This window comes from Cricetulus griseus, chromosome 4, assembly GCF_003668045.3.
Source record: "Cricetulus griseus strain 17A/GY chromosome 4, alternate assembly CriGri-PICRH-1.0, whole genome shotgun sequence".
NCBI lineage: Eukaryota > Metazoa > Chordata > Mammalia > Rodentia > Cricetidae > Cricetulus > Cricetulus griseus.
Window position 1 is genome coordinate 200,320,785 of NC_048597.1, and position 16,193 is coordinate 200,336,977.

General features: G+C 36.5%; 1 long non-coding RNA gene across 2 annotated transcripts in view; it reads right to left on the bottom strand.

The window, feature by feature from the left end:
• Positions 1-5,660: 5,660 nt before the first annotated feature.
• The window catches only part of LOC103163391, a 30,235-nt gene continuing 19,702 nt past the window's right edge, over positions 5,661-16,193 (bottom strand). For both annotated transcript variants that reach the window (XR_003484496.2, XR_004769711.1), the window contains exon 4: positions 5,661-5,802. This is a non-coding gene — a long non-coding RNA (uncharacterized LOC103163391). The remainder of the gene's footprint in view (positions 5,803-16,193) is intronic.

The window sequence follows — 16,193 nt, forward strand, 5'->3', positions numbered from 1 at the left end:
CCTGAAATTACTGTGAAGCCCTGGAATTTAAAAGAACAGCAGTCAACACATGTTTTTGTATATCAAAATTGTAATTAGTACAATAAAAACTATGCAGTGTGAATAACTTGCATTTAAATAGTGATTAAATTGCTAAAATATTATTTGTTAGATGTTAGATACTCAGAAAATTCTTAAGATGATTTCTGCTATGCATATTTAGATTGTAAATTTCAAAGTTTTTCAAATTTTTTTAAAAAAAATTAAAATATTGATATATATATACATATATATGTATATATATTGATATATATATATATATATGGGCTAATACTCGGTTTCTGCATTCTCCCCAAAATTTCTTCTGTTGTTCTGCCATTCATGCACATGTCTTTATTTTCTGCTCCTCTTATTTCTGGGGATGGTTATTTAAATTTAAGCGGATTAAAATTAAGTTGTTTATTTAAGTTTTTCTGTTTGTTTGTTTATTCGTTCATTCATTCACTTTACTGCCAGAATGGGGACCTCAGGCATGCTAGTCAAGAGGGTTACCACTGAACTAAACTCAGCCAAATTTTAAAATTTTATTACTTCAATCCTGCTAGCCACATTTCAAATGCTCTGCAGTCGTATGTGCTAGTGGTTATCAAACTGAACTGCTCATCCATGAAGCATTTTTCTCATTACATGAAGCTATTGGCACTGTTGTCTAGAGAAGAGAAACATAATAAAATACTCTAACTATGTTACTCTGGGTATGTCATATGATCTTGTCAAATATTTTTCTGCCATGTTTCAGTTTCTGCATCTTCTAAAGTAATAGTATCAACTAAATAAGTTATTGGCTGTTGAGAGCATGTTTATATAAATTGACTTAAATGAATATAAATATGGGTAAGTAAAATAGGTCTAGGAATAGACACATAAGAATAAGATTAAATTTATTTTCTCCTTTTCATAATGAATATTGCACTCCTATGTTAACTAATATTTTTTTTTAATTTTACCTTGGCCAATTCTAATAGACCCTATTTGCCCCGAGTCCTCTTCAGTATTGACTCATATGTGTGCTCCCATCTCACCAGCAACCTACTTTATACTTTACAACAAGATATATTTGTAGCTAATACTTCTAAATGCAACAACTACGCCTTCAAATTTCAGGCTCCCAGCAAAGGTTTTGGGCTGAAAATGAATAACCCACTAAATTGTCAAGTCGTATTAAATTTGGTTATAAACATTGATAAATCGTGTGTGTGTGTGTGTGTGTGTGTGTGTGTGTGTGTGTGTGTCTGTGTGTGTGTGTCTGTGTGTCTGTGTGTCTGTGTGTGCACGTGTGCACTCACACATACACGCATGGGCATGTGCTTGTGTGTATAAGAGAATCCTCACATGCTTCAAGTTTTGTTCAAATTTATAGCCAGAAATATGTTTTATCATTACTGTCTGTTCTGAAATTTAGAAACATAAGTTTCACTGTTGCCTAAATGTTCAGATCATCTGAGCTCTTTAAACTCTCCTAATTTAATGGCCTTTCTTAAATAAACTACTTCAAGTCATAAGTTATCATTTCCTTTTGCTACAAACCAAAAAATTTATATTTTTAAAAAGTCACTGGGGAGATAAAAGAGAGGAATGAGGGATGATTATGACATTAACAAGGAATGAATAGAAAGATATTTTTAAAGCCATTGAGAAAGGGGCTCTGACTACAAAGTAAGGCTCTGGGTAAGAGTTCCAGCCTCAGAAAGAGAAATAAAATATCTGGGTGACATGATGCAGTACACTTGTAATCCTAACATTCAGGCACAGGGTAATTGTAAATTTGAAGCCGGCCTGGGCTACATAGTGAGATACTGTATCAAAATAACTAAATTTCTTTGCTTTTGCTTTTGGTCTGTTATCCAAAAACAAAACAATCAACAAGAAGAAACAAAGAATATAATCATGATATTTGTGGTGGAGTTGATGACACCAGAACATTCTACGCTGAGTGAGGTCATCCATACACAGAAAGACAAATGCCAAATATTTTCTCTTTTGGCCATTCTAATTCTGAATCTTTAGATGTAAGTTCATAACCAGGAATAACCACAGAAAACCAGTAAAATCAAAAGGGACCATGGTAGGGGGTGGAGGAGAAAATATTCTAGGGAGGGGGATTGTAGGACTCAGGTACTCACGAAGGGAAAAAATATGGGAGTACTAGGTATGGAGATGGGGAGACAGGGAAATATGGAAGGGGAAGGGAAAGAGGAAGGATATAGAATGTCAAAGATGACTGAAAATGCCATAGGAAAGCTTATTATCTAATGTTTATTTAAAACATATGTAATAAATATATAAGTACAATATATATAAAGTGTATATATATATATGTATATATATATTAAATTATTTCTACTTAGAGTGATAATGCTCACTGAAGAATCATAGACCATCTAACAAAAACCCCAGAGCCAAGCACGGAAAACCTCCCCTCAAGTTCTTAAACAAGGAAGTTCAAGAGACTCCCTAAAACAATGTAGACTACTTCCATGGCTGTTGATTGCTTCCTAAAACTTCATGTAAGACCAGACTTCTAAGGACACCACATACTTCAAACACAAGACTTGGAGGAATCAAGCTGCAATTGATCTGGTTCTTCCTCCCTGAGGAATGGCTTTCATATTATCAGAAGGTACAGTGAAAGCTGCCAAAGGAGATGGGAAATCAAGTCCTACACAGATGTGAATTCGATGAACCACAGCAATGACTAGACCAGCAATATACCCATAATGGTGCAATAGTGGCACTTTTGTCTTGGGAGACCAACATCTGTCAAATTGGACTTAAAGCCCTCTCAATAGGAAGGAATTTATGCCTGGTAGTGTAGACCTATCCAAATATTCAGAGGTGGAGAGATAAAAAATGCAGGAGGAGAATCTAAAGCATTTTCCTAAATATTGTTTCTAACTATATTGTAAATACTTTTCATTACAACCACGGGTAACTGTAGCCCTCACTTGCCATCAAAGATTATTTTGTCAACAGTTGAAGACTATTGCAGACATCTATAATTGGTTGAAATCCAGAGAATAAGTGACTGTGAGGTGCATAACCACAGCTAATACATATGCAGCACAACCCCTACACCTATGTCTGAGAGAACGTCTGAGAGAATACCACAGAAGAAGGAGCATAAAGACTGTAAGAGCCAAAATACAGGGTATCTGAAGTGAGATATGGTCTTCTATATATGACAGGGATGCTGTATCTGTGAACTCTCCTGCCTAAGGACTTAGCTTTCATAGTACCAGAAGGCACCAGGCAGTCTTCCAGAGAAGGAAAGCAATCAGCAGACCCACCTGTTTATGCCTTTTATGAACCACAATGACAAACTTACTCTTTAATTCGACTTAGAATCAGCTCAACGAGAAAGAAATTATGGCTGGTTCTACAATCATAGCCAACTACCTATGCATCTTGGAAGAGAACCTACACCATGTGGCTAAAACAATATAACCCCCAGCTACATCCTAAGTATTCACAGTTAGGTGTAGTCTTCACTCCTCATCAAGAAAATTTCTCTTTGCAACAGTCAGAAAACCACTACCAATCAAAATGTAGAGTTGTAGACTATAATGTAGACTCCAATCCCAATGTATACATCCACAAAACAACTCCCTCACATAAGGCTCAGGTCATATTTCAGAAGAGGAGGTCAAAAGGTTCTAAGAACCAAAGAACCAGAGAGTTGCTGAGAGATTACATCTCCTACAAATGTCAGAAGCTGCATTTATAAAGTTACACCTGTGTAGTTACCTAAACATGAGCTGAACAAGGGACAACAACAGATATACTAAAGTGAATGGTGGTGGAGGCCCAGGAGACCTGAACCCTACACAAAGAACTACAGGGAACTAAGGAATGCTGAAAGCAGGAAAAATAGACTTTCTCATTGAAAGAACACACCGGTTATCCCTGATAACTATACATACTGAGCAGGACATATACATATACATATACATATACATATACATATATGTAAACAACCAATTTTTAAAAGAATCCATGAATTTGAAAGAGCAAGGAAGCGTATATTTGAAAGAAGGAAAGGTAAGTGGGAAATGTTGCAATTATATTATAATCTCAAAAGGGGCAGGTATACTTTTTAAATGATAAAAAAAATAGCATGCTGTACTTGTTTTAGTGGGTTTGTATTATTTTAAAGAAGTATATAAGAGTCATGAAATTTTCCTCACCTGCAATACTGAAGTGCATAAATCTCACAGTCTGAAGATGATTACTGGGAACCTTCAGCACACAACGCCATTAGAAGCAGGAAAACTAAGCTGTGCCTGCTTCTTCAGGAGCATATTTTCTCCTGAAGAGAGAAAAGCCATTTGGTTCTGCATTCTCTTGAAAGAACATAAATCAGCCTGACATTTCCAAAGTGAAACTTGGAAGTGCATCTAAAGACTTGTATTTCAGTATCACCTTTAAAGTTTTTTTCTTATAGATTGTTCAATAAAAATTAATTGTATTTTAAAAGGGAATCTGCTGTTAAATTATAAATACATTTTTTCAAAACTAACTTGTCATTTTCTGTTTCCAAAAGTAAGTCATAAATCCAGATTTTAGTGTACTATTTCTGGATTTCTAAATGTTGACAATTTTCAGAAATTTAAAAACACTGTGTTGGCCAAAAAGTCCACAGCTGCTCATAGAATCATGTTTGCAAGAAGGTAGTTCATGAGCCTGCCCACAAGTACTTACACAGCTGTATGCAAATGAATATGGATTTTAATTAGTTCCCCTATATCAAAACCCAGGAATCAGGAATGATGAGTTAGCCTCGTGTACAAATTTTTCTCAAAATATGAATGTTAAAATAAAGAGTAATATTGGAGTTAAATTACAATTCCAATAACTTTAAAGATAAGATAACCTATCTAAAATGTTTAGAAAATGGATACATAAAAATGCCCTCTTCTGGTGTACAGATATACGTGGAAGCAGAATGTTATATACATAATATATTAATAAAATCTTAAAAAATCATTTTTGATAATATTTTTTCTTTGTGATATCTTAAATTCTATGGCATAATTTCTAGCTAGGTATCACATCTCCATAAGTATTATAGGTAATTCTTATTTTATTTTCAGGCCATAATTTATCAAGAAAAATCTTCAGTTAAATAACTTTCATAAAATAAACCAAAGTCATTTAATGTGCCATGGAGAAAGTTTTATATAACTAAAGCACATAATAATAGTGTGATTATTCTGGATGAAATAATATCGCCTTTAGTGTTTGTGAACTATTGGCAAGGGCCTCCAAGCGCTGACTCCACTTTATTCATAGAACTGGTAAAATGCAGTAATTATTTCAGGGTATATTTGTCCAAAGGATTTTCAAACTCTAACCATGGTTCTTGTGCCCAGATATTTTTAAGCTCTTTTGACTTCACACATTGAAATTTATGGTGCATTTTCCAGTACTCCCTGCTGTGTCCCTCATCAGGTCCTGGCTGCCAAGTCACTAGGAAACAAGAAATGAATGCTGGAAAACCCTGTGGCTGTTCTGAACTAAAGAACTGCAAACATGACCAGAGTTCTCCACAAACCCTCCTAGACTGTCAAAAGAAAAATGGCAACAAGCTGCAGCCACTCAATGAAGCAATATTTTCCTTATTACTTGCAAAGTCTTTTATTTGGCCTCATCAGTATCATGTTTGAAACAATTTTAAGACTGGGGCAATACTTGGGGTAGCCATCTGTTCTCTTGGATTAGCTGTCAGATGAATAGAGTGTTGAGAGTCAATATTTTCACATCGATCTAAAATATCAACAAATTTGATATTAGTTCATGACATTAGTAAGAAATATTTTCATATTTTTGCATCAAACAAAATGTTGAGGATTTTTTCAATAATTTATATCCCTGAAGTCACTGGTATATACAAATAGATTCTAACTGAATAACAAAGACAAAGGCGGTCAGTGCTAGATGAATTTAGTATATCAGGGTTCCCTCTGCACTTGGACTTTTATGAACACATCTTAAGTTTGGAGATTCCTGACCATCCACCATTACAAGTCCCTTCTGGGCAATGATCTATCAAGCTCTGACTGTCTCAAACTGTGTGCACCAGATTCTACATCAATCACACTCACACTTGCTGCACTTTTAACGAGAAAGCCAAGAAACAATAATTTTCAATTAAGAAACTACAAGAGTTGGGGTTTGATTTATGATTCAAGACTAATTATCAAATAGCTGGCCTAATGAAAATTAAGCTGCTGGTTACTGCGAAGATTTAACTTCATTTTCTTGAAGAGACACTGATACGATCCAGAAGGTAATTTATTGAAGTAGTATGATGTATTTTAAAAGTCATAGACATGTAAATGAGATAATTATCATTTTAAATGACAGGGATAATTATTTATATTATGATGAATTTTATATTCTGAGTGCATATACACCTGAAATAAAAGCTTATCTTTGCTTCTGATAATGATTTTCACTTCCTTCTTATGCTACTGGAAGATCTAAAAATATTTCCCATAGTTTAAGGAGCAGATAATCCTTACATAAAAGAGAATTATTTAACAGCTTTAAGTGTTGAGAATTATTTGATGTAATTTATTCAGAATTAATAAATGAAAACTTTAAAACCACCTAAAATATTATCAAGTGAATGTAACAGACCATATGTTATATTATATCAACTATGACATTTCTGGTGTTGTTAAATAGGTAGTTGTGAATTGCTAATGTCTAGGGTCATAAAAGCACAAGGATGCAGATTAAATTTACCTTACTCTATAAAAGAAATGATTTACTGTTGTGGTGTGTGTGTGGCTCTTTCTGCCAATTTACACCTTAGGTTGCTCTGCTCCAACTCTCTCATACTCCAGCAATCCTGATCTACTCCTCCGTTCCCTAACACTGCATTCTTTCTTAGCCATTTTGCTTGCTCCTCTACTCTGCTACTTCCAGAAAATGACAGCTCTTAGTGCTACTCCATTTTCTTCTGTCCCAACACTAGATGTTACATTCTCCCAGGGACCATCAGAAACTTCCCTTCTTACTTCCACCACCTTTGGAAAGGAAGCCTGCTTTCTAATGTCATGGGTTATCTGCTCAATGTTTCTCATCTTCCATATTACAATGAGATTTATAAATTTCAATTGTTTAACTTAATGATAACTAGTTTCTCTTCAGTTCACATATATTTGCATGTGCCTTTCTAAAATGCAATTATAATTTAATAAAAAGTTCTTAAAATCTCATTTATTTCCTAAGGAAAATAAATCAGAAATATGTGGGGATAGAATTTGGAACACTAGAACCTTTGAATGTTCCCAAGCTGGCTCTAATATTCAACTACCTGTTCAGAAACACAAACTTGATGTCTTGAAATTTTTTCCAGAGGGGTTATTACCACTGGGATAAAGCATTATGAACTAAGAACCCAAAAAGCAGAGCTAGTAGACCTGTGAACATTTCCAAGAAGTGTTATGCCTGCCCTTTATAAGTGACATGCTTGCAATTTAGAATTAATGCCCATTTGACTTGACAACATATTCATGAGAATTCTACTTCATACACGATAATCCCTTTGGTGTGAGCATTACTGTAGTATTTGTTTTATAAATCTGAGTGTAGCTTTCCAAAAGCAGTTTTATTTGCTCCTAACTGTATGCTTCTTGAGGCCCAAAAGCTGGTTCAGTTTTTCAATACATGTTCATCATAGTATGATTAAGATATGCTTGGTCAACTCTGAGGCTGCTGTTAAAAAGAACAGGGGAAAGAAAATTTAGAGTAGGATAGAAAGAATTATATTGTGATACTGTTTAAATACCAGCAAAAACTGCAAAGAAAATTAGTAAGAAAAAATCTGATACTTTTTAATCAGGATATATCAATAATCTAAAAAACAGTTCTAGAAACAGCTTGTTTTTTTGTAAAATTAGTTTTCATCTGTCTTCTATACTGCTACCAAATTTGTTTGCACAGACACTAATTAATAAGTTCCCACTCCCACAAAACAGCTTGCTTACACCTTTCAAACCTACCTGCACTGTACCCTCTGCCCAGGATTGCCTTTCAGAACCTGTCTGAATGCCTACCTTATTTTGGAAACTTTACCACATGCATACTTTCTAAATTATTTCTATTCAAGTTGATGCTTGCAGATGTGCTTGTCAGTTTTCCATCACTATAATGAAACACCTGAGGTAATTAACTTATAAACACATATTTTTAAGAAACTGAGTAGAACACTCAGTCAATACAAACTTTTCACATTTTTTTCTTTTATTACACTACTGAAGAACATCACAAGATAGAACTTTTATTGTTGTTGTTTCAGTTTTAATAATACAAGGAACTTTTGTAGGATGTTATTTAAAAATCTGTATGAGTTAAAGGGAAAAAAAGGAGTTAGGTTTTAAACCATAGGTCTAAATATCACCTATGAACCAAAATTTATCTTTCTAGAGCTTGGGTCATGCTCTTGCACACCTACTTGAGTCCTATAGGAAAATGGATAACAGGAAGTGATAGGTACTTAAGAAGCCAGCTAGATAGGATATTTACCAAAGCTATACTATTAGCATCAAAGAGGCACTCCAGAGCATTGAGTACACACAGATAGACAAGAACTTAAACAATTATCCATTTCATGCATTATTTAATAAAAACCTGTTATACTAGCTTCATTACCTAGGTTACCAAATGGTTTGTAAAGAGTGGTAGTGTTGTTATTTTTCCATTTTCTTTGTGTCCTAAGTCAATTTTTCTCTCTTTGTTAGTCTTACTTGAAATCACAAATTCGGGACACGTCTACATCAGTTTCTGATATGAGTGTGTTTGCTATGTTACTTAAGGTTCTTACTCTATGAAGTGATTTTAAAAAATGTATGTCCATGTACTCTGAGAACAGTGTTTGGGAAGCCAGTCGCTATGGCTTTCTAGTGTAACAACCACCGCTAGATGTTCATTTGGTTGTTTCCTACCTTGCTTATTGTTTAGGGTAGCTGTCCTTGGCCTACAATGCTACCAGTTTAACCAGCTCCACAATCAATTACCTTCCTTCCTCCATCCACTTCCTGTTCTTCATTAACCACTCTCAATGTCCTAAACTCATTCATTTGTCTCTTCACCCTCCTTCCTTCTCTTCTCATCAGAACTGTAACAAATAGCCAATTGACCTACCCACAGTAGAATAACTCTGTAACACAAAATATCATGATGCCATCCCAGCTTATACTATTTAGTGTCTATATATCGATCTCTGAATAAAATGTAAATCTAAAAGAGCTAAAGAAATCAATCATCACCTCCAGGTTTTTTTTTCCTAATTTTTTTTCTTTTTTAAAAAAGTTTAAATTAAAAACAAGCTGTTTTACAGTCAATCCCAGTTCCCTCTCCCTCCCCTCCTCCCCTGCAGCCACACCTACTCCCTATCCCATTCCCTTTCTGCTCCCCAGGGAGGGTGAGGCCTTCCATGGGGGATCTTTAAAGTCTGTCATATCATTTGGAGCAGGGCTTAGACCCTCCTCCACGTGTCTAGACTGAGAGAATATCCCTCTATGTGGAGTGGCTACCAAAGTCCATTCGTGTACTAGAGATAAATACTGATCCAGTACTAGAAGCCCCATAGATTGCCAGACCTCCAAACTAACATCCTCATTCAGGGGTCTGGAACAGTCCTATGCTGGTTTCCCAGCTATCATTCTGGGGTCCATGAGGTCCTCCTTGTTCAGGTCAGCTGTTTCTTCGGGTTTCTCCAGCCTGCTCTTAACCCCTTTGCTCGTGACTTCTCTCTCTCTGCAAATGGATTCCAGGAGTTGAGCTCAGTGTTTAGCTGTGGGTCTCTGCTTCTGCTTCCATCAGCTACTGAATGAAGGCTCTAGGATGGCATATAAGGTAGTCATCAATCTCATTATCAGAGAAGGGCATTTAAGGTAGCCTATTGCTTATATTGTTAGTTGGGCTAAGCCTTGTAGATCTCTGAACATTTCCCTAGTGTCTGATTCTCTTTAAACCTACAGTGACTCCTTGTATTATGGTATCTCTTTTCTTGCTCTCCTCTATTCTTCCCCTGACTCAGTCTTCCTGCTCCCTGATGTCCCCCTCCTCCTCCTTCCTCTTCTCCCCTTTTCATTCTCCTAGCTCCCTCTTCCCCTCCCCCATTCTCCCCATTAGCTCAGGAGATCTAGTCCCTTTCCCCTTCTCTGGGGGAACATGTATGTCTCTCTTAGGGTCCTCCTTGTTTCCTAGCTTCTCTGGTGGTGTGGATTGTAGGCTGGTAATCCTTTGCTCTATGTCTAAATTCCATATATGAGTGAGGACTATCATGTTTGTCTTTTTGTGACTGGGTTACCTCACTCAGGATGGTCTCTTCTAGTTCCATCCATTTTCCTGCAAATTTCAAGCTTCCATTGTTTTCTTCCGCTGAGTAGTACTCCATTGTGTAAATGTACCACATTTTCTCAATCCATTCTTCATTTGAAGGGCATCTAGGCTATTTCCAGTTTCTGGCTATTACAAATAGTGCTGCTATGAAAATTGCTGAACAGATGTCCTTGTTGTATGAATGTGCTTATTTTGGGTATATGCCTAAGAGTGGAATTGCTGGATCTTGTGGTAGAATGATTCCCACCGCCACACTGATTTCAAAAGTGGCTGTACACGTTGGCACTCCCACCAGCATTGGAGGAGTGATCCCCTTTCTCCACATCCTCTTCAACATAAACTGTCATTAGTGTTTTTGATTTTAGCCATTCTGACAGGAGCAAGATGGTATCTCAGAATTGTTTTGATTTGCATTTCCCTGATGGCTAAGGATGTTGAGCACTTTCTTGTGTGTCTTTCAGCCATTTTAGATTTCCTCCATTGAGCATTCTCTATTTAGTTCTGTACCCCATTTTTTAATTGGATTTTTTGGTGTTTTAGAGACTAGCTACTGGAGTTCTTTGTATATTTTGGAAATCAGCCCTCTGTCAGATGTGGGGTGGTGAAGATCTGTTGGCTGCTGTTTTGTCTTGTTGACTGTATCATTTGCCTTACAGAAACTTCTCAGTTTGAAGAGGTCCCATTTATTTATTGTCGATCTCAGTGTCTGTTCTACTGGTGTTATGTTCAGGAAGTGATCTTCTGTAGCATTTCTTTCAAGGGTACCACCTTTCTCTTCTTTTTTTTACAACAAAATAAATTTTATTTAAAAATATTTTTACAGACATGGGTGCTTGAAAAATCTCTTTAGTTAGCTATATGGAAATGAAAAATAATAAATAGCATTAGTATAACAGACTTCTAATTATTATAACAGACCTCTACACATAAGTACACTGGAAAAACAACATGGACTTGAGAGATGGAGTCTTAAAGCTCTGCTACTTTGGAGGGGTATTTACCTCTCTCCACTCTTTATAGGAGAGTGATTAAATACTGCTAATAGAAATCTTTTTATGTTAATGACATTTAAAAATAGTCCACGAGAATCTCACCTAAGTGTGTTTTGTTTTCTTAACACTGATATACAAATTGGGACTTTATTCTGGGGAAAATATCACATTCTCTCTTGACCCACCCAAGTCAAGAATTTTGAAATCTTGAATGAGGAGGGCTTTAAAATGAACTGTTTCTATCCCCAACTCTGTTAGCTACAGGCAGGGGAGAAACAGGGGGAAAGGGAGGGCAAGAAAACTTGGGGTTGAAACCTATGACAATATGAGTGACAGGTTTCTAGGATCCACTGCCCTTCCCTAAGTACAAGCAGACCCTGGGGAGGGCACCAGCCACTTAATGCTTGAAGGTTGAAGACTTCAAATGAAAGGAAAGTCAAGTCTGAGGAGAGGCAGGAGGTTGAAGCTGGCTCAAGATCCAGCAAAACAAAAAGATGGCAAATGAACCATCTCCCCTTCCCAGGAGAGTCACCCTACAGCCCCACTGGGCAGGGCACTGTTACTAGGAGGCTGTGTAAGCAGGACATCTAAAGCAGCGGACAGTAGCAGCTGCCTGGAACTAACTCTTCTAAGAGGTTCAGCGTGGCTGGATTTATGTTGAGGTATTTGATTCATTTAGAATTAAGTTTTATGCATGGCCATAGATATGATCTATCTGCAGTCTTCTACATGCCAGCATCCAGTTATGCCAGCACCATTTGTTGAAGATTTTTTCTTTTCTCCAATGTATAATTTTAGCTTTTTTGTCAAAAATCATGAGTTTGTAGGTGTGTGAATCCATATGGTTTTCAATTTGATTCTATTGGTCTACCTGTCTATTTTTATGCCAAAACCAAGCTGTTTTCAGGACCATAGCTCTATAATAGAGCTTGATGTCTGGGAGGGTGATGCCTTCGGATGTTCCTTTATTGTACAGAGTTGTTTTGGCTATCCTGAGTCTTTTGTTTTTTCCATATAAAGTTGAGTATTGTTCTTTCAAAGTCTGTGAAGAATTGTGCTGGGATTTTGATGGGGATTGCATTGAATCTGTAGATTGCTTTTGGCATTTTTACTATGTTTGCCCTACCTATCCAAGTGCATGAGTGGTCTTTCCATTTTCTGGTATCTTTAATTTCTTTCTTTAAATACTCGAAGTTCTTGCTATACAGTTCTTTCATTTGTTTGGTTAGTGTTACCTCAAAGTATTTTATGTTGTTTGTGGCAATTGTAAAGGGTGATGTTTCTCTGATTTCTTTCTCAGCCCATTTATCATCTGTGTATAGTAGGGCTACTGACATTTTTAGTTATTCTTGTATCCTGCCACTTTGCTGAAGATGTTTATCAGTTGTAGGAGGTCCCTGGTAGAATTTTTGGACCACTTATGTAGACTATCATATCATCTGCAAATAGTGAAAGTTTGACTTCCCCCTTTCCAATTTGTATCCCCTTGATCTCCTTTTGTTGTCTTATTGCTCTAGCTAGAACTTCAAGGACAATATTGAAGAGGTATGGAGAGAGTGTACAGCCTTGTCTCATTCCTGATTTTAGAGGAATAACGTTGAGTTTCTCTCCATTTAGTTTGATGTTGGCTTTTGGTGTATTGTATATTGCTTTTATTATGTCTAGGTATTTTCCTCTTATCCACGATCTCTCTGATACCTTTATCTTGAAGGGGTGTTGAATTCTGTCAAAGGTTTTTTCAGCATCTAGTTGGATGATTATGTGGTTTTTGTTTTGAAGTTTGTTTATATGGTGGATTACACTGATGAATTTTTCATGTATAGAACAATTCTTGCCTCCCTTGGATGAAGCCTACTTGATCAAGGTGGATGATTTTTCTGATGTGTTCTTGGATTCAATTTGCCAATATTTTATTAAGTATTTTTGCATCAATGTTCATGAGGGATATTGGTCTGTAGTTCTCTTTCTTAGTTGTGTCTGTGTGGCTTGTGTACCAAGGTTATTGAAGCCTTGTAAAAAGAGTTTGGCAGTGACCCTTCTGCTTCTATTGTGTGGAATACTTTGAGGAGAATTGGTATTATCTGTTCTTTAAATTTCTGGTAGAATTGTGCACTGAAACCATCCATCACCTCCAATTTTATCTTTTTACTGATGATTAGGCTCAATTGTCACCTCCAGTTTCATTTTTAGTTACTGTTTTGACCACAATTGTGTCACATCCCCAAATGCCACATGTTCTCTCAAAAAACTCAATGCTCTCCCCAAATGCAAGTGCTCTATTCACCCCTAATCTTACCTTTAACTTTGATAATATTAATTCATTGTTTACAAATAAGTCTTTCTTGTTCCCACATTGCAACAGGCCCTCTAATGTTTCATACTTGAAGAATAAATCACAATTTCTTTAGCATTTAGATATCAATATCTAACGTAACTAGAGACTGTAGGATCTTACTTATAAAGATCTGTTTGTCATTCACATTTTACATCCTGAATCTAGTACAGATGTTTGATAAATAATCATCAGTAGTTGGTAAATTTGACCTAATAGAGGGTGGCACTGACAATGACCATAGTAATTCTTGAGCTACTATGATGCCACATGAAATACATTTGTTCCAGTTTTTTTCAGATTCATGTAATTAGTTTCTGCATCATGTTAATAAATCAATAATATTTAGTTTTAATGCACTTGTTTTCTCTCAAATGTATCTTCTTACCTCCGCATGCTCCACTGATTCTATTATTCCCACCACTTACAAGAGTTTCAATTCATTCATTAACACTCAAGATAAGCTTTAGGATCTGCAGAACTACAGTAATACTATCAAAGAGGGAGTGTGGGTTCCACTCAGGCCAAACTCCCCCCATTCCCTCCTTGGAACTTCCTGTGTACACTCTGTGTGTAGTGGACCACCCCAGCAAAATGGACTACCCAGAGTCTGGCCACACCTCGGTCTTTCCCCTCCCCACACCCTCTACCCTCCACTTGAGTGAGGAGAACACCAGAGAGACCGAACTATCTAGAGTTCCCGACATTGAAGTCATGGCTCACTATGCCCACCAGGAGACAAGAGGAGAGGGAGAGACCCCACCTGCACCCACTGGAAGAAGAGATGTGAAGACAACAGTATAAGAACACACTCAACAACAGGAGGATCAATATGACACCCCCAGAATACAGGGACTCCACATGAGCAAGACCTGAACATCCCAACACAGATGAAGCAGAAGAGAAGGACCTCAAAAGCAACTTTATTAAGATTATAGAAACCTTCAAAGGTGGAAATAAGAAAATTCCTTAAAGAAATGGAGGAAAAGACAAACCAAAAAATTCAATAAATAAACAATTCTCTTAAAGAATGCAAAGAAGGCCAAGAAAACTCAACCAAACAAATAAAGGAAACAATTCAAACAGTTCAAGGTTAGAAATCTGAAATAGAAACAACAAAGAACACACAGAATGAGGAAATGCTGGAAATAGAAAAGCTGGGAAATGATCAGATCAGGGACTACAGATGCAAGTGTAACCAATAGAATACAAGAGATGGAAGAGAGAATCTCAGGTCTTGAAGACTCACTAGAGGAAATACAGTCATTGACCAAAGAAAATCTCAAGTTAAACAAATCTCTAACACAAAATATCCAGGAAATATGGACACCATGAAAAGGCCAAACCTAAGAATAATAGGTAAGCTTCTTGTACTTTCATTGGCATGTCTTTCTTTAGGTTGGGAAAGTTTTCTTCTATGATTTTTGTTGAATATGTTTTCTGTACTCTTGAGCTGTATTTCTTCTATACCAAAATCTCAGTATTTTTCACATACCCTGAATCTCAAAAACACCAGAGACAAAAGATAAGAAAGAAAACTTGGTTAAGTTACAGGTGATGTTGAGGTCTACAAATCAGCCATTTATATTAAATGTTAATTTATTTTGTTTACAATAAGACCTGTATTCAAATGTGTTTTGAATATCAACCACCGTCCTTTTAAACATGAAGATATAGTAGATACATAGGGACTACTACAACTAGGAGAAGCTGGCATGGGAAACTGATGACTCAGAACATCTGAAATGTGGTAAGAACTACAGGCATACTATAATTATACAAGACAACAATGGTTGACAGTACAAGCTGCAGTCTTAGAGTCAGAATGAGAACTGAACCAGGGTAAAGGACTATAGGCACTTGGGAGCCATGCAAGTGTGGAACTTAGTGTAGAGAGAGGCTATGATACAGAGTAAGACCCACAGGCAAGGAGAGAATTCCACAACTCCTATCATCAGAAGCTATGTACTTCAGAAGAAAGTATGAACTGCCTGGGATTAAAGCTCACATACACAGGGATTGCTACAACACTTAACACAAGCTTTAGACCCAGGCAAGAGGCCCAAGCTTACTCAGGATATTGCCTAACTCTCAGAAGATGACTGACTGTCATAAAGTTACTGGCTCTAAATACCAACACTACAGATGAAAATGACACCTGGAGTCTACTGTGACTTAGTTCTCTCCTGACCATTTTTTAAATATATCCACTAAAAGAAGAAGTAAGTGAATTTAAAATAGTAAGTAAAACCAGAAAAACTCAAGAAATTAATTTCAGACATCTCAAAGCAGAAACAATAAATTATGCACAATAATGCATAATTTATTCAATTAAAATTGTAGTTCAAGGCATATTTCCCTATCAACTAGTGGTAATAGAGGACCTGGAAGGTCACCAAAGCTATTGCCATTGCCCTTGGTCACCTACCATAACTACATAATAAGAGCCCGCTACTAAAATCACTTTGGCTACAAAG